The 27,675-nt window shown below is 42.0% G+C and overlaps 1 protein-coding gene across 1 annotated transcript in view; it reads right to left on the reverse strand.

Annotated features, from left to right (window-relative positions):
• The window catches only part of asic1b (acid-sensing (proton-gated) ion channel 1b), a 500,510-nt gene that overhangs the window by 442,759 nt on the left and 30,076 nt on the right, over window positions 1-27,675 (reverse strand). The window lies entirely within an intron of this gene.

The following is a 27,675-nucleotide window of genomic DNA, read 5'->3' on the forward strand; positions in this document are numbered from 1 at the left end:
GACTTCTTTTGTTATTGCATTTACTACTATGTCATGTAGTATATTTTGATTTGTATCTAATGTGGAGATACTTTCATGTAACGTTAGCATCTTATATCTGCCACGGTTGTAGCCGTGTTTCAATTGTCTTTTCTACTGTATGTTGTGTTGATAATGCACGCATGGAGTGTGTCAGGTGAAATTAAGAAGTCTATTTTTGTTCATATTATTGCTAGCTTCACCAGCAGGAAGGGAAGGCTCTTAATTAGAACGGTGCTCAAAACATCTGTAAGCCCTGTGCGAGTAATTAGGTGCTTCCTATACAACATTGTATAATCTAAAAACACACAGTCGCAAGCTGGATTACCTTTTGTGGTCCTTCTAAGTCCAAATGCATGGAGATGATGAGCCAGGAAGCGCATGCCAAATCAATATTGATATCTCCACTTTCTAGGAATCTGATGTCATGTCGACAGCAGAGGTGAATTTCTGCCAGAGATCAATTATATATTTGTAAAAGCAATCATAGAGAATGTGGTAGGTTAATATGTAAGTATGAAGACCAGGGCATGCCCACGGCTCCCTGCATATATATTATGTAATGTTTTACATAGAAATCTGACACCTGTATGATACGATGTGGCGCTAGTGTATCTTAGCAACCGAGCAACTGGCAATATTGTGTCTATTGGTTCCAGGCGACTGGTAAGTGGTAAATTGCCCACGTCCCAAGAGGAAAAATGCCTTGGAACGCCGCTCGAAGTGGTAATTACAACTTGTAAACTCGGAGAGCTCCAGACTGCTCCAAGTTCGTATACGAGATGAAGACAGTAATGGCGGCCCTCCCGTGGAGGAGCTCAGCTAATGATAAAACTGTAACAAAACCACTGCACCGGTGGTGAACGTTACTTATAGTCATAGGCTTTAATATAATTTTATTTAACATGCTTTGAATTATCGGTTTGTGGAGAAACATTCATGTCATGTTAGCATCGTATTAGCCAACTCATGTAGCATTAGCCACTTTGAAGAAAGAAAGAAAGAAAGAAAGAAAGAAAGAAAGAAAGAAAGAAAGAAAGAAAGAAAGAAAGAAAGAAAGAAAGAAAGAAAGAAAGAAAGAAAGAAAGAAAGAAAGAAAGAAAGAAAGAAAGAAAGAGAAAATGGAGTCCAATTGGCAGTTTTGTTTTCTTATTTCAAACATATGTCATCAAACAAGCAAAGCAATTCTGGTCTAATTGGGGAAAATATCTAAATTAGTGGAAACCACTCAAAACAAGATAAATATTCTCGATTCAAGTGATTTAAACACATATTTACTTTTTGCATTGTGTTGGGGGAGATTTTTGTGTTAAATGACACATTTATTTTAGTTTGAGCTGAGGTTTACTCATCAGGAACTATATTGTCTTTGTTCAGGAGTCATAACAGTAGAAACGTACTGCTGCTGAATTATCATTTGTAGTTGACTTAAAATGGCTGAAAGTAGGACAGAAGTCATGGTTAATTATTCAGATGTTCATGTCACTTTGAAGGTTATGATTTAAGGTATACTTCTTTGTCTATCTTAACACATTTGACACATCCTTCAGTGCTGCTGGGGCGATAGGAGCAGTGGGCAGCCGCAGTGCAGCGTCCTTGGACCCATGATCTTCATATAGGTTCTCGCCCTCAGATATCGCCCACTGTAAACCACACAGGGAGAACATGCAAACCCCCACACAAATGTTCCTTGAAACAAACCCAGGACGTTCACGTGGTGGAGAAAAGAACCCAAACCACTCAGCCACCCGACTGCCATGTTGCACAAATTGAACACACTGCGAAATATGAAAATGGTGGCACATACTTTCAAGTTGATGGATGTACCCGGGAGACAAAAAGACACAGGAATCATCAAAACATCCACAGTGAGATGAAAACACGTTCATCCATCTGGGAGTGACGGCTTCTTGAACTTGTGTTCTGTCTGTGTATTCCCTAAGCGGCAAAGCTTGGCTCATCAACGTGAAGTCAACTTAATTTGAAGTATCTTAACGGGTACATGTCAGTCTCGACCAACTTTTAAAACTTTTATCCATATTATAATGTTTTCCTCCAGAATCACATGCTTGTGTTTTGTTTCATGCATGTTCGAGTAATCTGCAAAAACCTTTGTAAAACTGCTCTTATTGCACAGCATGACAGCTATTGTTTTAACCCTTATTTTAAATGGGAACTGGTCTCGACTTATATAGTGTTTTTATCCAAAGCGCTTTAAATCAAGAAGCACAATAACTGTGAGCACCTTCAGGAGTGAGGGATTCGAACTCCCGACCTTCTGATTATAAGACGACCCGCTCAACCATCTTCGCCACTGTCGCCCAGTTCATGTCCCCTCTGCTGGTACAATGATCTTTTTATCCATAAATAAACATCACTTTACTGAAAGCCATTCTGTGTAACGCCTTGTCCGATAACAGTCCAATAATCCAATCACAGCCCCAGCGTCTCATGCTTTCTGATTGGTCGAGCCTTTGGGTCTTCTTCCAAATGCTTTATTCTGATAACAACTGTAAAAGTAGCATTCGAAGTGTCCAGCTGATACTAGGAACATGTTATGATATGTCTATTTTCAGCATTTCAGCATGCAGTAATAGTCAAGGTTGAAAACGCTTTTCCTTTATTTCAAGATCATTTACACTGTAGATTTTCTCTGAGGGCATTCATTTATGAATGAACATAAGGAAATATATTTCACCAAAAAAAGGAAATAGTTTATTCAAAAACGACTTTATGAAGCTCACTGAGAAAGAATAAAGGGAGGCAATTTAGATTTTTTTTATACAAAACATAGTTTGAGTTACTGCCTTGCACTTTTGACATTTTCTCAATGAGCTTCACGATAGTCACCAGAAATGGTTTCAAATGGTTTTCACTTCACAGGACTGTTGGAGACCATTGATTTTGGATTTTGATTTATTTTCACATAATCAAAACAGTAGCATGATTACATCTGGTTTCACAAATGGGGCTTAATGAGTGGCAACCTCCATAAGTTAAAATTAAAAGCAAATGTGAGGCATGCAATTGTCAAAAAAATAAAGTAAATTAAAATACATTGTCAGAAAACACAATCCAACGCACTTCAATGCTGGGTTTAGAAATGGATCCCAAGAGGAAAATGGCAATCACTCAGAAGCAAAGATTTAGATTTTCTAAACTGACCATCTCTGATGACGACTTTATGAAGCTCACTGAGAAAGAATAAAGGGAGGCAATTTAGATTTTTTTTTATACGAAACATAGTTTGAGTTATTTCACCCTTTTTGTTTCCTATAATCCCATGTGTTCATTCATAGTTCAAACTCTTCAAAGAGAATCACACAATGTAAATAGTGTTGAAAATAAAGAAATGCCTATACATTAACTCATTGACTGCCAATGACGTATATCGAACGTCAATTGAAATCCTGACGTTCACTTTCTACGGACGATTACTAAAGAATTGAATGAGGTACAAACACACTTTTTTTTTAGATGAAAGAAGCGAGTCTAGTCTTTGTCTCGGTGGGTTTTGAATTGACATAGACCTAGACCTACATTTTCTGTGGGTCTTGAAAAAACAGTCAAAATCTTGAAAAACCTCTGGTAGTGGGGAGCTCTGATTTGAAAATGGCTGGCAGTCAATGAGTTAAAAGTGTTTCCAAACTTTTGACCGGTACTGTACATAACCTAGAACGCTCAGAATGGCTTTTCATATTATAAACAAAATAGGCTTGCCATTGCTAAGGTCTCATACCTGCGAGAAATACTGATTATCATATAACAGGATCTTTAATAATACTGTTCAAAGAAACCAACACCGTACAGTAAGAAAAAGCCGGCTGCTCGCTCCTCTGCTCTCATCAATCATCTCCTGTAATTATGGGCATCAACTTTAAATGCCAAACCCATTCATCATGTTTCCGGAGAGTGCCCTCGGTGGATTCGGATGTGCTAATGAACTGAATCCTGGGCGATTGTTACAGGTTCATGATAAAACGTGTTAAATGACAAGGAAAGGGGAGGGAAACGCCTGCCTAATGCGACTCCAGATGCTAATTAGCTAACTAAAGCAGCAGAAAGCGTGGCATGAGCGATCACTGGGATCTGCGCTGGAGAATGAATCGAGAGGTATCGGTGACTCTCAAAACCAATGTTAAGGTCAAAGGGGTTAGAATGCACTTGGAATTAACGATTAAATGGAACTACATTGCTTGACTATTAATGAGTTCGTGAAAATACAAAACGATGGTGTAACATCTGCAGTTTTGGCTGAATGTATCAAAATGTCACCCTCATTCCTCTGTTTAATGGAATGTTTGCAAATCTCATCCATTTTAAGACCCATATATATATACTAGCTGAGTCCCGGCCTTCGGCCGGGCCTCGCTAGTCTCCACATTTGATATTCTGAGATTGTGAGTGATTACAAAGAAATGTCCAACCCGTCACACAGTTTAGCTGTAGACCAGTGGTTCCCAACCCATTCCAAAAACTATGGCCACTACAAATGTGTAAAAGAATGAAGGCAAAAAACAATTTCAAACAAACTGCAATTGGAGTGTTTGATGCACCCGTGCTCCTTTCTTACAAACTACGACAATATGTGTGCTAAACTCGGGGAACAGGATTCAAGAGACAGTGGAATAATTATTGATAAATATTAGGGGTTCAGCTTTAAGAGTTTGGGTCGCGGTGCAGGACCCGTGGTTTGGTGCATCACAGTAGTGTACAATAAAAAAAATAATGAGTAGGTTTTGAACTGAAATAGCCTAATGATCGTTATTAGACAGTATTTATAACCTTACAATAAAATTGGCAATGCTTTCAAAGCTGCTTTAGAATGAAATGTACCTCTGGGCTCACAATACGTGAAAGCAAAATAGAAAACAAATGGTACAGCAGCAAGGTAAAAAAAAAAAACTACGCAGTGCAGGCCATGCGCTCGTGAAGTTGTAGTGTCATTTTGGCTTTTACTCACACGGAGGATAAATCAGTCGGAGCAGCGCGTTTGATTAGAGGCTCGTGTTAGAGCAGGTTTTGGGCACGCACGCACACGCACACATACATACACACACGCACGAACACACACACACGCGCGCACACACACATCGCCCTGTTTGGATGCGCGCACACGCACGGCTGTCAGATCGCGTGCACTCGCGTTTTTGTGACAGCGGGTTGTCCTCGGACAGCAGCACCACCAACCACGCACACACTCAGTACTGTCGCCAGGCTTCCTGGTCTTCCCAAACGGTCTCCCATCCCAGTCCTAACCAGGCCCTTCCCTGCTTAGCATCGGAGGAACGGTCTCCCATCCCAGTCCTAACCAGGCACTTCCCTGCTTAGCTTCAAAGTCGGTATGGGAAATAAACATGGCGGCGCCCAGGCGGCGGCCATTGAGATAGCGTTTTCTATAATAGATACAGTGGGGAAGAAAAGTATTTGGTCGGTTTCACATGGACATTCTATTGGAGTTTGGCCAAATACTGTATATATATATATTTATGTACCCCTCCTGGAACCGCCACCTTAACGTGGTGGTGTGGTTTGAGCACCCGAATGATCCTCGGAGCTATATTGTCGGGGGCTTTGTGCTCCTGGTAGGGTCTCCCATGACAAACAGGTCCGAGGTGATGGCTCAGACAAAGAGCGGTTCAGAAGCCTCTTATGAGAGACCAACAGGCCCGGTTAGAACCATGAGGCCGTCCTTCTGTGAACCCACCACCTGCAGGAGGAGCCATAAGGGGCTGGTGCAATGTGATTTGGGCAGCCACGACCCGGAAACGGACAAGTGGAAGAAAATGGATGGATGGATATATTTATGTATATATATACTGTATGTGCTGCAGCCTTATCCACAAGGCCTTTGTCGAGCGCCTATATCTCTGGATCTTGGGCTCAGTTTGATTAGGATTATCCAGCTACCCATCCGATTATTTTCAGTCTTTCTATATGTGAGCTTTAAAGCACTGTAATGACCTGTTTCTCATTCTCGGCTTCTCGTGCTATAGTCTCCTCTCTGCTCCCTCTGTCCACCTTATCCCTCTCCACTGCTCGCTCCCAGGATTCACCCGCCTTTATCTCCCCTCCTCGGCCAAAAGCCACCCACAGCCTCTAATCTCAAGCCAACCATTCATAATTGATTGTCCAGGGGCTACATCTCCCATCTCTCCCTTTCCTGCCACACAATTTATCAGGAAACATATTTTTTCACAGACGTTGCAGAAGGGAATAAAAAAGGACATTAAATGACTTTGAACTGTTCTATGCTGTAAAGCCATTGTTTTCTCGTCATAACCAGACTGTGTGTATGATGAACTAATCTGACGCGGCTCCCCAACAAAATGTGTTTCATGCTGAAAATGGGATTGAACCACCAACCACCTGCACTGCTGTTTTCCCTGTTTGCACTTTTACAAGTAGGGTTACTCATTCGGTTTGAAACATATACTTTTGCTTTGAAAGATAGCAACCACTGCAGAAAAGGCAATGCGTTTCCTGTCAATTTTGAGCAAATCCTTACAGATTTTTCTTACTTCCAACGTAGCAAAGTAGGGAAGTGTGGAATGCTGCTTTTCACTCTCTCGTGCCGTATAGAGCTGCTAGTTAGGGCAGCCATTCCCAAAGCCCAAGGCATTAAGTATATCCAAAGATCCAAGGAAGGCCCCCAACAATATATTCCCTCTTAGGACGTGTAGAATACAGGCAACCCTCCTCTCTCTTGGTACAGCTGCATTTTTTGCCTTTTTCTGTGAACTGCATTTGTTGTTTCTGTGTTCCACATTGTTCTACTGGAAACTTTTGCATGTCTTTGTCGTGTTTTTGTGAGGTTCAGTGGATTATTTTCATTGCAGAGTCCATAATGATCCTGAAGAAAGCAGCTTTTTAAAAGTAAACAAACAGCTAGTTTATGAGTAAAAGACATTTGAGATCTACACATTTCTTCTTCTGAAGCACTGAAGAGGCACCAAGAGCCCCCCACACCTGCAGCACAAGAGGCACTACAGGAAACAAGGAAGGGACAAACGAGGAGGTATCCGTGCAAGACTCACAGCTCAGCCACACATGCCTTCTGTCCCTGCTATTGTTCTGGCTAATGGACGTTCACTAGAGAATAAAACAGATTAAACTGCTAAACTCTTCCAGATGGTGAAAGATTGTTGTGGAGCGGAGGGAGCTGCAGGAGGAAGAGGAAGGAGGAGGTGGAGCTGACCAGTGCAGGACACCACGCTCTGAAACAGGGACAAACCCAGGAGGCACCTGAACAATGACAAATAAAGCACTTACTTACTTTCTTCCACAAATAGGGATTAAAAACAGACACATTCAATTAACCTTTGGATGCCCTCAGATTGGAGAATATGGGGGCCAATGTCCATATCGTGAACCATGATGGTCAGGAGTACCTGGCCGGAAGGATTAGCCTGCAGTGTACATGTTTTATGTTGATAAGAGTAAGCGGACCAAGAGAAAACCTACTTGTAAATTGCTTTGAATCGCAATGGGCCATTCCTGCGGCCATCGCCCCTCTGGACCCTTCTTCATTAGCGATGCATCCATTACTCAGCTCTCAGTCAACTGATCCCTGTCTTTAGGGGCTCAATAGTAATAGTAAGTTGATTGATTTCCTCTCAGCAGCCACAAAGATGGAAGATAGACAAATTAGCAACGAGCCAAGATGGAACTTTTAATGAATCAAAGCATGCAGTGATCAGTGTGAATTGTTGTTGTGGGCCATTGTTGTCATTAACTAAGGTTTCTCTTTACATCGATATAATTCGCTCGTCTTCAACATTGTCAGGCTTTCACGTGAAGTGGGATATTATGACTTATGTATGTCAATGTCACAGAGGAGTGTCTTTAGTAGCTAGCACTTGTGTTACATAACAAGGTCATATCTGGGCCGGCTTGACCTTCTGCTGTTACTCTCTACGGGCTCGTCAGTTCCCACGTGAGCAGGCCCAGGTGAAAGGAAAGGGATGATGGGTTTCTGGATATGATAAAGGGCAATAGTGTGTTACTGTAAATATGCTCAGTACACGTCAAGAGCATTGATCCCTGCTCCGGATTTCTACAGTTCTCAACAAGCAAAGGAAGGGAAGAAGTTGAATTTACGCTAGACACGTCCAAGTTGTTTAAAATTTGAATACATTTCGCCTCTCAAAAAATAACCTTCTTTAGTTCATGGTCCTAATGTGCCGCATCTTTGTAAATCTTCAGTTCTTTCCCACTTTAAGCTTAGAGCAATACTTGAGCTGCGGATATAATGCAATATGAGATAGTGAATGGGTGCAATATGTTTCCAGCTGAATCGCTCAGGAAACTGGTGTTTGTTCAGCCTCTGTGAAATGTTTATGGAGCTTCTGTAAATCTGTCTAAGGTTATCCCTGCTCCAAGACAAATATCTCCTGATAAGGCAAGAATGGATGATCATATATTATTTTCATGGAACCTAAAAAAGGGGAACAACAAGGTGGGGCAAGTGACAAGTCTGACTTCTCCTCACAGGACGGATAATTGAAAATGTAAATGTCGTATGTCCTAAACAACCCTGTACAGATGAGTAAGTTTGAAAACCTTAGCTTCCACGGAAAGCACCTGTACAACCTTTACACTACTGTATTCTTTGCTCACCCGGTCACACTAACATACTCATGCCCTAAACACTTTTACACGTGCCTCTTGAAAATGAATTGGGTAAAGAAGTTAGGACTAAAGTAAAAAAATCATCAATAATAAATGAATAAATAGAACAAGAAGGACGAGAACGTCGTCGTCCCAGTCCTGGCGAAAATGTATAGTTTCAGTAAAGTTCCAGTCCGCAAAATTACCCATGTAAATTACATCGATCAAATCCAAATACTCAGTCTCCGTGAGTCTTCGTGAACTCCCGGAGACCTCATGAGCCACTTCCAACTCAGTTCCAGTCCAATTTACAGGCGGCAAAAATATCACACTGACCAAAATGCCATCAGAGATTCACACAGCTCAATATGTATTCATATCAGCATTACATACATTTACATTGGCAGTTTTAAAAGTTATGGATGGCTTTTAACGCCGGGTGATTTTTACCTGAGAAAATACACCTGATAAAAAGTACTTGTCATCAAAATATATGAAAACATGACAAATTTGAGTAGTGTTTTGAGTAAGTGCGTTTTATTTTAAACTGTGTCATGTCAACAAAATGAAAGAAAAGCATCATGAGGGGACCATATAAAAATGCTCCAAAATTACTGAAAAGCTAGGAATTTGGTAACAAAACATCCTTAATAAAATAATAGTAATGAAGATGGAAACTTGGTTTTTGGTCCACCCATTCCTGGGATATTTGAGACTTCCCTGGTGAAGGCTCTACCCTAACCCTGGGTAGAATCCACCTGAAACCGACTTTACCTTCTATCACTATTGCTGTGTGAGAATCACCCAAACATGTGCCTGTAGGAAAAAGTGTGTTTTGGATTTGGAAAACACCCAGGCCGTCAAAGATGTCAAAGACAATGCTGAAGCTGCCCAGAGACCCATGACACTCAGATAAACGCAGCATAATGAAAATCACACACATTTATTTGCTTGGGTGAAAACCACCCGGCAATGGTGTTCTATTCTTAACATGAATTACTATCCAGTATAGTCTCAATGTATAAATCTATTTGATTTCATTTTTAGACTAAACTTATACTGTTAATTTTATCTTAGATTCTGTCATAGTTTTAGTTATTTTTCCATTCCCATTTGATAAATCCCCACTTTAAAGGGGGCTATACGGAGTTCAAAAATGTTAAAATTATGTATTTTCCTCCCCCTACATGTTCCAGCAATGTGCTAATGTGTGGAATAAGCTCAGACCTGTTCACCACAACTGCCTCTAAAATCCTGCACTGTCACTCAAAAAGGTGTCATGCACGAGCTTAATATAGAGCCTGCAGTTACGCGTAAGACCTGAGGTGGCAGTAGTGGGTTTAAAATGAGCAACTTGCATCTCATCCCTTTTAGATTATTTATATTCCCCCAAACATGTTGAGTATTCAATATCAAAACCGTATAGCTAAATATAGAGATGCAATAAATATGGAGGGGAAAAGTCATTGAATGTACATACAAACTAATATAACTTCAAACTTGTAAAGCGGTGAAAAATGATCCCATCACTTTATATTTCCGTGACTGTCTTTCAGCTGTCAGGTCTTGAATGCGTGTTTGCTTTGGCCCTTCCAGACAAAAGCAGTTAGCTGGCAATACATTTCTATTCTATTAGGCTTTATATGGAGACGGATTGAACGCTGCCTGTCCGTCTCTTCCCCGCAGTCCGAGATGGTGCGCTCTCGTGGTGAAACGTGATCCAGCTTCAGCGGGCCCTCGCAAAGGCTCTTACTATCGATTCCGCCTATTTAGCGACACTTCAGCGTATAGCACCAAAGCCGCCCCGGAGAAGGTCAATGGAGAGCTGAAAAGGAGCCAATAGTTCAATCGAATTATCTCGGTAATTACGTAAGCGTCTGGGTTACGCTCGGATGGAAGGGGGGGGGGGGGGGGGGGTGACTAAACGGGTGGATGGGAATTACTTAAGGATTTGCAGTAATATATTCAACACGTCACGCTGCAGTCGGCCGGTGCTTCGTTTAAACAGCTTTTAACCGCTCCATGGATTTGTGCAAAGACATAAAGTCCATACCTCCCCTGCCATGCCTGAGGTTCGCCGCAGGAACACAATCAGCTGTAATGACATGTCTCGAGTGGACAGGAAAAAAACATCACTTTAAAATCCACTGCCGTCGTCAAAATGGATTTTCCTTTGTGGGGCGACCGAATCAAATCATCTTCCTCCCGTACAGCACAAAGCCATTAGAATATTATTTTGAAATGTGTTTAAGAGATTGGAGACGCTGCAACCAGGTGCTCGTCATATAATATCATGAAAAAGTGCATTTACTTCTGTTATTCAACTTAAAATGTGAAACTTATATAGGATATTGACTCATTACATGCAAAGTGACCTAATTATGTCAAACCTTTGTTATAATTTTGATGATTATGGCTTACAGTCCATTTTCAAAATATTCTAATTTTCAGAGATTTTTAGTTTGGGTTTTTTAGAAGTTCCCCCTGGAGCCGCCACCTTAACGTGGTGGAGGGGTTTGAGCACCCGAATGATCCTGGGGGCTCTGTTGTCGGGGGCTTCGTGCCCCTGGTAGGGTCTCCCATGGCAACCAGGTCCTAGGTGACGGGTCAGACAAAGAGCGGTTCAGAAGCCCCTTATGAGAGACCGGTTAAAATCATCTTCTGTGGACTCACCACCTGCAGGAGGGGCCATAAGGGGCTGGTGCAATGTTATTTGGGCAACTCCAACAGCTGCCCCCACGACCCGGAAACGGACAAGTTGAAGAAAATGGATGGATGGATGGTTTTTACAAGTTGAGCCATAATAATCAAAATGATAACAAAAAAAGGCTACACATCTCACTTTGCATGTAATGAGTCTATATCTTATATAAGTAAACAGAAGTAAATACACTTTTTCATGATATTCAAATTATATGACGAGCACCTGTATGGCACCTAATTGGTTTGGACTCTTGTCTCTCCAATAACACATTTGGTGGTAGGTTTGTTGTGTTCTTAGGCAAGAAACTGCATTCGACTAGTGCAGCAACTATCGATCGCTTGAGTAGTTGACTAGTCAGCAATTTGGAATGAAACGTGTCTAGCAATTAGAACTTTTTTCTCTCATGTTCCTAAGATTAGATGGTGCTGGGATCCCGGGCCGGACAGGGCATTTCCTGGGCCTGGGATAAAATATTGTTTTGCAATGTATCACAGTACGTCTTTATTGTGATGCGCGTATCATATTGGAAGTCATGTATCACAATACTTTTGATACTAGACTCAGTTCTAGAAATACAAACACACACAAATGTTTTTGGCTTAAATCTTCAATGAAGGTTCTTGATTACTAGCTGAAGTGTAGGACGTTTGGCTTCTCATTCAAAAGGCTTCGTCAGCAACACGTAAGTTTCCAGCTCAGATGGTGGACAAGGAAGAGGAGGAGCTTAGCTTGACTCAGTCCCTGCCCTTTATTAACAGGTACTCTCACCTGTGGGTAAACCACTATGTAGTTCTAAGTCCTAACGACCGAACTCACACCTGAGTTTCAAACTGAACGGCCCTACTCTCCCCTGATCACTGCTAATTACCTGCCTTTTAATGTGTCCTGGGCTGAGTTTCAGCCTCATCAGCATGACGGCGCCCTCCAGGCCTGGGGCGCAGGAGGCTGCTGTACACAGAGGACAGGTGGAATCTCAGACCTCCATTCCTGTTCCTGGAGGGGTTTTGTTTCTTCACAAAAGTTGACTCCTCTTTCAAACCTCCCTGCCCTCAGAGGAGTGGTTGGTGGCTTTGAGGTGGAGGTGGACAGCCGGCCAAGCTTCAAAGCCTTAGAGTTATTTTCTCCAATTATGCATATCCACATCTCAATGGTATTGACAGAAGCGCTTACAACCTATGCCAGTACCTCATTTCAAAGCCAAGACCTTTTAGTTTTCTAAAAATATGTGTACGATCTGTGTGAGGGAAACACAAGTTACATCACATTTGCCGTTCCAAATCCTAATCATAACCCCTGACCCTAAACCTTACCCTAACCCCTAACCCCGTGATCAGGGGGATGGTAAGTAACAGGTTAATCTCAGTGGGACTAGTTATTTTTGAAGGGAATATACATGTCCCTTTATCCATTGTACTGTCCTCAAAGATATTTGGGTGAAAGCTTGGTGGTGGCTAATAATAATAGTGCTCATGAACTCACCATCAATCAAGGTCAAGAAATGTGTTAGGAAATACAGTGCCTTTTATTGGTGCTACAGACTAGTATTATTTTATTCTTCTTACTTCAAGGGACGTCTCTAAATCTCTAAAGAGTCTGAATTGGTTTCCACTTTCCTCCATCACTTAAAACATGAACAAAGCTAATCCTCTTGCTGTGGGTACTACTAACCAGAATTGTGCCATTGTGCTTTTACTTTTTTTTTTGGGAAAAACTGTCAAAGACATTGTAAAACTGCAGGGAAACGTGGACCAATTTCTCTCTATGGCCCTTTGAGGTTAACAAAGCACCAACCTGTGCGCCTTGAGATAATCGTGTCATTGTAGTAACAAAAACAGCTCCTATTGTGTTTCTTTGGACCCCTATGCGCCATTTGACCATAACGTTAGCTTACCACTGTTCATATTTCTATCTGTCTCCACCACACGCCGACTCCTTTGTTCTCCGAGCGAGTCACGTGCTCCCGGTTTCCTATTCTTCGAGTGAAAAGTCTCCCGAGTCTCAATTTGAAGTTTCTGTCAGAGTTTTTCCTGGGGGATTGGAGACAGCCGCGAGTCGGTTCGCGGCTTCGAAAAAGGAATAACTTAAAGGTTGCGACATCAATCACACATCAACATTATCTACATCGGGTCCGCGGAGACGGGAGGCGGGTGAGGCAGACAGCTCAATCACTTTCCGCTCATAGATCCAATCTGTGTTTACCAGGCACACGTGGTGCACAAGGATGTACCAACCAGATGTCCCTGATCCAAAAACAATATATGTGCCTCTCCGATAGTATCCAGCCGTGGTCTCATACGAGTGCTTACAGCCTTCCTGCAGAACATTACATCCTGCTGGTTTGAACACAATCATCTATTGTTTTATTAAAGGTGTTTTTAACTGGTGAAAAGTATCTAAAGAATTAATTAAAGGGACTATAGGGAGTTTAAAAATGTTAAAATGATGTATTTTCCTCCCCCTACAAGTTCCAGCCATGTCCTAATTTTTTTTTTTTTAATTTATTTATTGGTTTATTTGGTCGGGACAGTGCATGTTAATGAACATACATGCATGTAAACAAGCCACACCGGATTGTAGCCTTGGGCTAATTTCCATCCGTCGTCCCCCATGCACACTCTCAAACACACTCACATTCATCATGGCCTATTGTACATGTTTTTAGTGGTAGGGGAAACCGGAGTACCCGGAGGAAACCTACGCAGACACGGGGAGAACATGCAAACTCCACACAGAAAGGCCCTGTCCCTGGTGGGAATCGAACCCGGGACCATCTAGCTGTGAAGCCCGAGCGCTAACCGCTGTGCTACCGTGCCGCCCATTCTAATGTGTAGAATGAGCTCAGACCTGTTCACCACTGCCTCTAAAATCCTGCACTGTCACTCAAAAAGGTGTCACTTCGGGTCCGAATTGCTGTCATGCACGAGCTTAATATAGAAGGTGCAGTTACAAATGTGACCTGAGGTGGCGGTAGTGAGTATAAAATGGCGAACATGCATCCAGCCCCTTTGAAGGAATAGGCCACCGTTTTTACATACTGAGATATGTTCTTACCTAACCTTAGATGAGTTAATATATACCTGTCTGGTCTTTGTCCGTACGCTCTGCCAGGCAAACGGAGCACATACGCAGCCTCTCCCACATGTCATATAGCTCCAAAAAAGCTCACGATAGAAGCTACCAAGCTCTTCCACGTGATCCCTATTTAAATAAAGTTACGTGAAGTGTTTTCATGCGAAGTATATTTACACAGAAATGTAACATGTCGATCTTTGCGTGACAGAGCGCACGGACAAAGACCATGCGGGTATATATTAACTCGTCTAAGGTTAGGTAAGAACATACAGTATCTCAGTATGTAAAAACGGTGGCCTATTCCTTTAAGTACCTTTACTGTGTTCCATGCGGCTCCCTTCTCCTCAGACCTGACTCAAAACTCTGCTGGAAGCGAGACTTCACCAACTCATCCAAGGAGATGTTTCTAGACTTTATGACATTATGAAGAAAAACAAGATATTCAGAATTTCTGCATTTATGTTGCTCTTGTGACATTGTAGAACATTATCTGGAATATTCAGTGTGGATTTGGAAAAAAACAATGGTGCAAGAGAATATACCGAGCGATCCCACTTCAAATTCAAACATAGAAATCATAAAGACAGTCAAAGTGGCCAAATGGGTTTAACTAACTCTGATCTGGGGCTGCAGTTGCTCAGGTCTAAGTGCAGCAACACTGTGTGCCCAAAGAATGAGATCATCTGACGACTTCAACATCCTGAATGACCAGGCTCTTCTTCCCTGATGGCACGAGCCTATTCCAAGATGACTATGCCAGGATTAATCGGGCATGAGATTACATTTCCAGATGTTAACCACATTGAGAATCGTTGGGATGTGTTGGAGGAGGCTTTGCACAGAGGTCACACTTGGACTAGTGGATCTTTTGATATTGGAAAAAATGCCACAGCGAATGTGTGCTGTGATCAAAGCTAAAGGTGGGCCAACGAAATATCAGAGCAGCCGTGGTTCTCAACTGGTACAGCTTCAGGAACAACTATCACCTTATTTTGACAAGCCATGACCAAAATTACAATTTAATAAACATTAGATTGGCTTTTAAAGAGGAAAATTATCAAAACAACAACTGACAAAAGAGCATTTTAAAAGGGAATATTGAAAGAAATGCTCCCAGGGAAAGCCTTGTTGTGACCCACTGAACATGGTTCAGCAACCCACCAGTTGAGAACCAGTGTATTATACTATATGACAGTCCCTCCAGGATTACATTATGTTACGATCGCAAATATTAATCAAGCAAACTCTGCGAAATCAGTGCGGCGTTGCAACTTTTACAAAAGCCCACAACTTTCCTGCAACTATTCCAATAATCCGCAATTTCCTTCAGAGCTATTCCTGAACTCCGCAACTTCTAGTGAGTTTCTGATAAGTGTAATCCATTTTACTTGTTATATTTGCAGGTAGGAAGTCCCAGCACCTCTGGGGACAGTGGTTTAAGTCATTCGGATTGAAAGCGAGGGCTGCTGTTTCTGCTCCTGCACTCCGCTCACTTGCCTGGGTCCGCCGTGTGTGTCTGTACGAGTTTCGTTTCTCTGCTCCTGGATCTTTGCAAACTTTCGGAGTCACGGTTCTTTTGAATGGGAGCTGTAGATCAACATCGGTGTGTGAAATAAACAGTTCTCCGTGCACATGGTTATACTTTTTTTTTTGACTATTTAAATAACGGCCATTTCATCCCCAGAGTCTCTTTGGTTAAAACTGATGTAAAATGCAAAGAAGGGAGAAAATATTGAAACTTTTCCTCGCAACTTTTCAAAAAATGTCCTGCGAAATAAGGCCTTTTAGCCCGCAACAATCACTAAAAATGCCTATGAAATCCTGGAGGGACTGATAGGACTTTTTTAATTGTGGCAACATTTTTCAGATCAGGCAGCGTAAGGCAAGGCAAGGCAAGTTTATTTGTAGAGCACAATTTATACACAAGGCAATTCAAAGTGCTTCACAGTTGCATAAATACAAGAAAACAAATAGAATCAATAAAAACATCAACATAAAATTAATCAATTACAGTAAAAGGCAAGAGTGCAGATAAAATACTGTCATATGCATCGGTAAAAAGAACTGTTTTCAGCCTGGATTTGAACATTGTCAGAGTTTAGGCCCGTCTCACATCCTCGTGAAGACTGTTCCAGATTTTAGCTGCATGAAACTGAAACGCAGCCTCACCGTGTTTATTATTGACTCTGGGAACCACCAGGGGACCCCTCGCTGAAGTTCTCAGGGCCCGAGATGGTTCATACGGCTGTAACATGTCAGAGATGTACTTTGGTGCTAAACCATGAAAAGACTTGTACACAAGCAGAGCTGTTTTAAAGTCTATTCTCTGAGCGACAGGAAGCCAGTGCAGAGACCGGAGCACTGGACTAATATGGTCTTATTTCCTGGTTCTTGTCAGGACTCGAGCAGCAGCGTTCTGGATGTACTGTAGCTGTCTGATAGTGAGCAGGCCGTTACAGTCGTCTAACCTGCTGGAGACAAACGCATGGATCAGTCTCTCTAGGTCTGGTTTTGACACTATTCCTCTGATCTTAGCCATGTTTTTCAGATGGTAAAAAGCTGCCCATGTAGATACATTCATCCCCAGTCCCCCTTAGTTCTGATGTGTCTCCTCCATCAAAAAGGTCGGTGCAGCTGATGCCATCGCTCGGTACACAGTCCAAAGGAAAGACCACAATACCGCCTCTGTCAGAGATACATCTATAAATAGCACCAACTGTTTACATTCTGCCTTTGCTTCTCCCGGTGCACTGACAGGAGAAGAATTCAGCCAAGGAAACGGCGGGCGGAACACTGCGCTCGCTCTTTTAGCCAACAGTCTAATCTCCTTAATTAATATAGCAAAAGAAAAAAAAAACAGCCTCATATTTTCATTTGCTTCTCTTCAAGTCAGTCCAAGTTAATCATCATTAATCTTTCACTGTACTGAATGTTCTCTAATAAGTCCCAGAGTGCTTCCCTCGGCCCGAGCCAAAGTTTGGAGCAAGCTACAGCCAGCACCATGCAGCTTCTTAATCTGCTAAAACCATCCTATAAGAAGACAAAACAAGACAAAAGAATCCTGTTTGGTTTTAATCAATTACTTTTAGACAAGAGTTCATGCTTTGAAGATCTAGAAGCTGTGTTTAATGTGTGCATCTGTTTTCCTTGAGAATACAAGACAAAACGAGGCCAGTATTCCTAGTTTTACATTATTTGGGTCACACCTTAAAGGCACACTGCGTAACATTTTGGACTATACTGTACCATCAACACAAAACGTGCTCTCAATGACCAGCTCAACAGATCTACCTACCTGGGATTCTGAGCCACAGTGCTGCGTTGGACCCTCTCTATAACTGCCTTCACACCATCAAACAATGGCTATCCCAGAATTTCCTTCACCTGAATGAAGGAAAGACTGAGTACATCCTGTTCACCCATCCTTTTTTGACAGTTGTGAAAGCAAGCTTTTACCAGCTAGGGCTACTTAGTAAGATCAAGTCTTTCTTGTCCCGAGCTGACCTTGAAAAGGCCATCCATGCCTTCATCAGCTCGAGGATAGACGACTGTAACGCCCTCTACACTGGACTTAACCAATCACTCCTCGATCGGCTTCAACTGGTACAAAACGCAGCAGCTCGTCTCCTCTCCAACACCTCCAGACGCTCACACATCACCCCAGTCCTCCGCTCTCTCCACTGGCACCCGGTGGCGTTTAGGGTGGACTTTAAGGTCCTGATGTTTGTGTTCAAGGCCATCAATGGTCTGGCCCCGGCCTACCTTGCCGAATTAGTAACGGTCTACGAACCAGCCAGAGCTCTGCGCTCCTCTGAACACACCTCCCTGGTCACTCCCAAGTTCAAATACAAAAAGTTTGGAGGCCGGTCATTTGCCGCGCAAGGCCCAAAGCTGTGGAACGCACTTCCGGTACAGCTTCGAAACATCACAGAGTTGAGTGTTTTTAAATCACAGTTGAAGACACATCTTTTCAGAAAAGCTTTCGATACATAACCACCGACTCGACTGCTGTTTTTATGTGTTTTTGTATTTATTGTTGTCTACTGTGATTTTTGTTTTTATCCTGGAAAGCGCTCTGGGCACCTTCTGGTTCTTGTTGGGCGCTAAACAAATAAAATTTGATTGATTGATTGATTGAACACAGAAAATGATATTTTTGCAGTGGATAATGAAAGAATTGATCTGGATCATGGCCTAACCTGTTTAACTCTCAATTCTGCTGACTTTAGTCGACGTCTCCATGGAAACGAGCTGGAGCCGTACCCACTCCTGGTAAAGTTATAGTCATGTTTTAGTAGAGGTGAGCTGCTCAGAGCAAAAGCACTTGTTTGTTTGAGGGATTTTTCAATGGTGAAAATATCTATCATAAAATAAATGCTTGTATTTCAGTTTTGTTTTTTGGGTAAAATCTTGCGCAGTGTGGCTTTAAATGTTCATCTCAGTTATCAAGCCCTTTATTATCTGCATAAAATTACCTGGTAGGGTTGTTCCGATGACGAACATCAGAAACAGGCACTGATCTTCTGTAGGTCTAGTAAACCTAAAACCTTTTTAGGGCTTGCACTGCAGACTGCAGGGCTTAACACTCAACTCCAATTTATTGAAAAGAAAGTAGTGAGGAAGTGAACAGAAAAAAGCGCAGCGGATCTGGCAATGTAAAAGAAGCTAACGGAGCAAGTACATCAATAACCGATTCATTCTGAGAAGGAAGAGAGACGTTTTTTTGGACTATGGACTTTTGTGGAGCAGAGACTTTAACAAGAAACGTGCCGCTTTGGATTTCAGCCATGAGCGGTGAGCGGCTTCACACACGATGAGTTCATCATAACAAGTGCACGTGTATAGTTTCCCTGTCTGCTTTACTTTACAGCAAAATGAATGGTACTTGTAGCGCATCGATGACGTGTAGGTCAGATAAATGCAACCTGGGCGTCCAGACTGATGTAGCATTGCAAAAGATCAGAATTGGGGTCGTTTCAGCCTGCAGTCTGAACATACATCAGTGTTAATTTTGACAACATATTTTAATTTAGTTTTAGTCTTTTGCCTAAAATGCAAATTTTAATGTCAATTTTAGTCTAGTTTTAGTCGACTAAAATTGCAAGTAAATTTAGTCGACTAAATTTAAGACTAATTTAGTCGACTTTGCATTTATAATATTCATTATAATCATATTTAATCTGGTTCCTCTGCTTCATGGAGCTGCTCCACATGAACAAAGCTCAGAGCTGCTCCTTTAGCAGTGAATTTACATGATCTGAGGCTCTTTCAGACGGTCAGAAGAAGTTTGGATGATTTTAGTCTCATTCAGTCATTTTTATTTAGTCTTGTTTTAGTCGGCTAAAATATCTGGACATTTTAGTCATAGTTTTAGTTTTAGTCCAATTTTAGTCGTCAAAAATATCACTTTGACTAAAATTAAGACTAAATATTTTTGGCGACGAAATGAACACTGACATACATGCTAGTTTAAGTGGCCTGCCAGAGACACAACGTGTTAGTCTGTGAAAATACCATTCATTCTAAGCAACCAAAGCCCCCACCCCCGACATCCATCATACGAGTCCATCACAATGATTCTGTAAACACGTCAACTGCCAATTAAGCGGACATCGCCCAACCCCATTCCCCTGACCCACAAACAGTAACAGGGGAGTGAACCTTCTTAAATAGGGTTAAACATGATAATTGATATCTAATAGATGCAGTAGTGGAAGCAATTTAAGTGCTGAAGGTCTAGTGTAGTTGCTAGAATTGAGAAACACAGAGGAGCACAACGTGACATCAGCAGGTGTGTGCGAGTGTGTTTTCAGTTATTGAGAGGAGGATGGACTGAATAACAAAATATTCACTCAGCACGACTCAGGGTATGTTTTTTATGAGTAAACCACATTATAAGACTGTTTATGGGATGATTCCCCTGGTGTCTCTGGCCAGAAAACCACAATTGCAACTTCGCTGCCACTGGGTCGTAGCCACCAATACACACTAATGGAATCACAAAGAAGAATCTAACAGGTTAATGGGCAAAGCTAACTGCGGGCTAGCGCCACTTAAACAGTATACAGCCAAGTTTGAGTGAAAAAAATGGTCTCCATTGTGTATTTGGATATACAATATCCCTCTCTCCCTTTGTCTTTTCTGTCAGCTGTTGTGACAAGTTTGGTTAAAGTTAAGGCCGGTAACCAAGTTGGCTCAATGCGGGCCTGGCTCCCTGCAGGGTGACCAGACCGGTTTCTTCCTGTATCCCAGACGGACAATAGACAAGGTGGGCCATCTCCTAACGTATCACAAAAGATCCTGGGCATGGTCGTTTTGCAACTAAAAGACAATAGGCCAAGGTGGCCCAGCTTACAAAACATGACAAAGATCTCCTTCTGTCTCCAAACGCCACCTTGATGCATTACCATGCAAAGCGCCTTTTGGTTGCCTGCATTGACATCCCCAACTGTATTACCATTTCTATGTGTTTCTGTGCTTCCCTTTGTTGTGTATGACCCCTGTCCTGCTGCTCTGTCTTTGGTGCTCACCTTATAAAGGTGATGCCAAAGCTGACTCGGGCAGAGCTTACCATGAACTTGCGTCATGCGTAACCCTCTCGGCAATGCATTGTGTAATAAACTTCACATCTTGACTAGACAAACATCTCCTAAGCTTTATTAAGCCAGAAAATCCACAACACAGCGTAGTATTTATTTCCACGGACAATTAATAAGTAAAAAAAATGCAACATGCTACGACAGCTGCAGTGGCGCTTATGGCCTCTAGGGGCATGAGTTACTTAGTACTGCTTTAACTGTTCTGATCTGGGGTTGCTGCAGTTGTTCAGGTCTAGGTTCAGCAACACTATTTATGCCCAAAGAAAAAGATCAGTTATTCAATGGATTTCCTCTTCCCTGATGGCGCAGGCATATTCCAAGATGACAATGCCAGGATTAATCGGGCTCACATTGTGAAAGAGCGGCTCAGGGGAACGTCATTTTCACACATGGATTGGCCGCAACAGAGTTCAGATATTAACCCCACTGAGAATCCTCGGGATGTGCTGGAGATAGCTTTGCGCAGTGGTCACACTCTCCCACTATAAATACTTGGTGCGCTCGGCTCAGTCTGTAGACGAGTTTAAAACCAAATTAAAAACTCATCTTTTTGCTTTGGCCAGACCAGACAGTTTGTGCCTTTATATATTACCTGTGTTTAAGTTTTTGTGTGTTTATTGTACATATTGTTACTGTTCTTGCACAGCACTTTGGTCGACAATGGTTGTTTTTAAAATGTGCTTTATAAATAAAATTGACATTGACATTGACATTGGTGTTCTTGGTGAAAAATCAATGCACCACTGGGTCTATTGACATTGCAGAGGCTTATGAAATATTGCCACAGTGATGTACGCTGTAATCAAACCTAAAAGCACTCCAACGAAATATTAGAATGTGCAACCTTTTCTTAAGTGGCGATATTTTTTATGCGCCCAGTGTCCGTGTTGTTTCCTTATCGTCCAATAGCCAAGGGTTTGAAAATCCTAATAATGTATTTTTTATTTTGCATTTATTTTGTCTGGACAATAACAACAGGTTAATTTGACATTTTGATTATCAGCGCGCTTAAGTGTACTTCCACAAAGGACAAAATGAAATGGATCGTAATGACAATGGGGTCAGCGACAAGGAGAAAGGCATAATTGGTGAACATTAGTAATTCAGCGGCGTGTCCTTGGGGAGTTTGTAAGACGTTTGATAAAGGTAGTTCTGAAAAGAGTGGACATGCCGCAGGCTTGTGATTGGGTAATGCACTACACAATGTCAGATGTGCCCCGACAGAGCAGACGGTCCCCAGTCCATTCATTCAGCCGGAGATTAGATAGCTTTACTCCAGGGAGTCTCCAAAACTCACAGGAGAAAAACTGGCCATAAGTCAGTTTATCTCTGGGCTTTATTTTTCATCTTTATCAATGCCCTGATGAAATGATGTTGTTCACACAGACTCCTTGAAGCTTTATGTGAAACAAGGCAATGCACACAGTTGGTGAAAATAAATGGAGTCAATATTTATTGACTAGGTTCGGGAGCAGGACCTCGCCTCAGCCAATCACCTTCTGCATACCAACCACTCCTGCTTTCACCTTGCCACGCCTCTAATTACCCACAAGCCTTATATACACACCAGGCCAAGTCTCTTCATTCATGTTTGCTCGAAACTGTCGACATCAATAAATTCTTCAACTGCAATTTGTTGTGGCGTGGTCCTTGCTAGTGAATATACCTGTATATTCATTCATTTTAAGGACAATTTTAAGGAAAAAAAATCAGTATTTATGATAAGCAGCACTTGCCTTATACTTTACAGTAGAATATTTGCTGCTTTATTCAACCTTTTTATTTGATGAAATCTATGACCAGATTCTGAAAATGAGATCTGGGTAATGACCAAAAGGACAAGATTGCGGATACAAACGGCCAAAGTGAGTTTCCTTCCTGGCTGTGCACACCCTTCGAGATGGGGTGAGGAGCTCAGTTACCCAGGAGGAGCTCGGAGTGGAGTCGCTGCTCCTTCACGTCGAGAGGAGCCAGCTGAGGGCATCTGTTCTGGATGCCTCCTGGTCGCCTCCCTCGGGATCCTATTGGGAGGAGGACACACCCCGATCCATGCAGGAAGTCTGCATGGAAGCGTCTGGGCATCTCTGCTCAGACTGCTGCCTCCACGACCCGGCCCCGGATAAAGTGGAAGAAAATGGACGGAAGGATGGACATGTTCTTAATAATAATAATAATGAAAACAATAGTCTTATATAGCACTTCTCCAGACGCTCAAAGTTGCTTTATAATTTTGTGCATTATTAATTCACACCATATTCGGTGATGGTAAGCCACAGCTGCCCCAGGGGTAGACTGATGGAAGCGAGGCTGCCAATCTGCACCGTCGGACTTTCCAACCACTAGGGCTGAATGATTAATTGCATTTGCAATTTTATTGCAAAATTACACAATGTGATTTCCAAATTGCAGCGCTAATCACTCCATTCACAGTCCCTCACTGCTGCTACACGCTCTGATGCACTGATCACAGAAACTGTCTCACCTCAGACTGTCTCTGCCTCCACAGAGATGAAGGTGAGTCGTGTGCTGCTTGTAAAGAGTCGTTTGCAGCTCAGAAGGGACCTTTTAGAACCTAAAAGGAGGCTTATGTTTGGGAATGTTTTGGATAAAGATAAGAACTTATCTCATAAGCACTGACAAAAACACAATTAAGAGGCAAATAGCAAGAAATTATGTAAATGGATATAAATAATGTAGCTTACAAGATGCAGTCATCAATCGTCTACAGATGGCCAATTAGCATTTATTTCAGAGATCTAGAGTGTTTTCTAAAGATGTATCCTCAAATAATATATCTCAAGACTTGACCCTCTGATCAGACAGACCTCTGTGCCCCATCTGCAATTCCAGACGCCTGCCTCCCAGGTCGTAACTACAGCACTACAGCGCTGAATACAAGACTATCTCCCTCAACAGTACTCCGTTTAAAAGCCCGCTGTGAGCCCCAGGACCTGAGACCAGCGGATCTTCTCTCTCCCAGGTCTCTTTCCACGCCATTAGCCCTCTCTGCTGAGCTGTTTCCTCCCAGTCCACTGAAGAACCTAACACAGCCGTGCCCCAAAGACCCACCATCTGGCACCAGCACGAGTAACGACAGCAAATGTGGGCACATCAGCACAATAGGGGGGTTAAACCATGTATGTTATAGCCCGCTGCAGTATCATAGCCTTTTATGGGCGACACGGGACAGAAGGCAAGGCTATACGGAGGACACAGGATACATACAGAGTAATGGATTTTCAATTTAAAATGGCCTTGTGCAATAAAACAGCAAGATTGCAACGACACACTAGAGTATTTACACATATACAGTTGGGCACAAATGATGAATGAATGAATAACTAATTAAAGTTGGAATAGTGTAATAATGGTGTTACAACAACAATTCAAGATTACAACATCCACAAGTGAGGTGAAGAATTTAAAATTAATCCATGGGTTATTGCCCGTATCAGTGTTTCCCAGCCTTACTGAGCAAAGGCACTCTTTACACAATAGAAAAATCACCCCAACAAACAAAAATATCACAAAAAGTGTATTTATTACAATGAAGTGAACATCTAATCAAAATCTAATTACTTTGAGTGAAATTGTGTGGGTGCCAAGTTCAGTTTGGTTCATATAGTTTATACAGTGTTATATTGCTAATCATATCTATTGTGTTTATAAGTAATTGAATTGGTAAATTCACAGTGGGCAAATTAAGCTAAAAACTATTTTACTGCATTTGGGTTCATTTGGTTAATTAATTATGTGAATAACATTGTTTTAGGAGCTGATTTGTCGTTGTGGCTTTATGCAAATGAGTGCACACCAACGGGAGCAAAGAAACAGAAAGGAGTTTTGAGCCGACACGAGGCGCGGCAATACAGATGTAAGTTACATGGTTTTCCTGAGGGAAGAACTAGGAAGAACCTCCTCGAAGAAGTTTGACAAACTGTGGGATACATTTTTGTTTGAAACTGTCGGAGTCCAGTGGACGTTTTTTCCTCATTGAACAGGAGTTACGCACGGGAAACTCGCTCACACTGTGCCTGCACCACACATGCGGGTTCCAGTTACCAGAATGCATAAGTAGGGCTGGGTTCAGTTTTTTTTCCGATACCTCTACTTTAACGACACAACGTGCAAATTTCCACCCTAAAGTTGGGAAACGCTGGTCTAGAAGAAACAGCAATGCGATGTGAAATTAGGTTTTGACGAATATTTTATATTAGTTTCAATATGAGTGAGAAACTTGCATTTGCACAAGTAATAAAATTCCAATTCCATAAGAAATGACATTTTGCAATGAAAAATTCCTGTAAGATGTTACATATCATTAGCCACATAGCCTCACTCACTTATTTGCTTATTTACTTATCACTTATTGCCATTTTAACAATACAAAATGACTTAGGCAGTTATGCTATGTGGCTACCGACATATACCGTAAATGCTCTAATATAGGCCGGGGCCTTTATTTACTCAAGGGCATCTAGGACCAGGCCTTTATTGGAACCAGGCCACAATTAGAGACAGGCCTTTATTTCTATTTGAGCAAAACGGACGACCAGGAAAACGAAGAAAATAGAGATTTGTGTCCATTTGCACCAAAAATATTAGGTTCATTTATTAATTAACATTTCAAACCCTCTCCCAGCGGCTGGAAAATTGACGCCTTTTATTTTGTCGAGACAACAGGAAGTGTTTCGTTGCTGTTAGTGGAGCATTGACATCAATGTCACTGCAGGTTTCTGTTTCGTTTTTACCGCGGACCAGATTATTTGTTGTTATCTTGTGTAAAAGTTGAGTTTAGTCGGAGCTTTTGTGTTTGTGATCAATCATAAAAGACTCGAGAGAAGACGAGACGCTTGCGCTGATCGGAGGAGTTATTTTGAGGCGTGGGACTGACCTGCACATGGAGCAGCTGGACGTGCTTTGAAGACGCGATGGTGACTTTATTAAAACCCTGGAGCTTCACACAACATTTGTTGTTTGCCCTGTTTCCAAATATAGTCACAGGAGGTTTGAAAAGTGGCTAAATCTGTGTCAAAGTTACGCTCGGATCAGCTCCTCCGCAGCGTCCCCCATCGGCCCAGGTCCCCGTTTGTTTACTTCCTGCACGTGAGTTTTCATTTACACCAGTATGAGACAAATTCCGAACATGGGGAATATTTCTACCGCTATAGTTTCTAATAAAAGCCCCGGCCTGTTTTAGAGACCGGCTTTAATTTGCCTCCGCCAGCCGCGAACTCGCCACTGTTAGAGACCCAGCTGCTAATGGAATACAGGCCAGTACTAGAGAATTTACTGTCAGGAAGCCCTGTGTTCAATCCAACAGAAACATACATACTGAAGTAGCAGAAAGGCACAAGACACTGTAGTATAGATAGCTTGACCAAAGGTGCACTGAAAAGTTTTCTTTTTGTTTGTTTTTGTTGTTGATTTTTCATAGCTGCACAGTGCGTATCAATATACATGACCTTTCCATATTTCTTTAGGTACACAAGGTGGTGTTAGCATAAACAAATGGAAACGCATTCTTATGACATCTTTGCAACACTTCATTATAGCTTTGTTTCTCTTTCAACACAACTTAAATGTCAATCTTATAGGAGTACACCTCACATACCATCAACGGCCACCAGCAGAAGAAAAATCACTAATTGCAGCACTAATAGAAGTGCCATTCCACTTTGTGTTGCCAGCTCTGACCTTGTGCTCTATTCTGCTCGATGCCTGCACAGTCGGGTCAAGAGTGCACTTTCTATCTGCGCCTCCATCCCATGAAGCTGTGTACAAGCGTGGAGGTCACACAGGCTGCACGTAATAACTGGATATGTGCAACAGTTGACAACACTCCCGGGCAATCTCCCAAGCAACTCAGCTTTGAAAATAAAGCGAGCGTTGTAGCAGAGAATGCACGAAATTTACATACCGGATTCAAGCGTACAATAGTCTGCCTTTTACAAGATCAAAAGTAGACATAGAAAACATGAGGATTAAGTGTGCACTGAGCAGCTTTTAACCTGCATATGCGCTTGAAATAGGGGACCATCTAAAGAAAGATAGAGGCGCAGCAGCAGCCATTATAGTTAACATGAAGGTGGAATTTAATCATGTGTTGTCAGTTTTGTTTTTTTCAAAGCTTCTTTTCAAAGCCATTCCTACAAGAAAAGGGCTAGAAAAGACCACGGCATATCTTTCTCACAATGTGAATTCTGTATGTGACATGAATAGGGCTGAAATTTAGATCCAGCCCTGACAAAGTAAACATTCTGTAGACCACATGAAAATCCAATGAATGTGTAAAAAATGGAAAATAAAGGTCAACTCTATTGAAACAAAATGATCCTCTAATGGTGCCCATGACGGATTGTAGGAGCAGCTAATAGGCTTTGAACAATTTTACTTACATTTAATCTATTCCATTAATAGTCAAGTTGCTGTTTAGGCAGACAAATATTCAGAGATCATGTGTAGGCCGACAGGGCAAGTGTGATGCTGAGCAGTCATAGACCAGGAAGTGTTTTTTACCAAAATTAGCAGAAGATATTTGTGAGACACAATGTTCTATGTTCTTTCTTTCCTCAGTGAAAATGCTGAACCACTTTGTCACAAGCAGACATGTTATCATTCCCTCAAAACAGCCACAACTCGCTGAACATCACAGGAAACCGAACTTTCTGA

This window comes from Gobius niger (genome assembly GCF_951799975.1).
Source record: "Gobius niger genome assembly, chromosome: 20".
Lineage (NCBI taxonomy): Eukaryota > Metazoa > Chordata > Actinopteri > Gobiiformes > Gobiidae > Gobius > Gobius niger.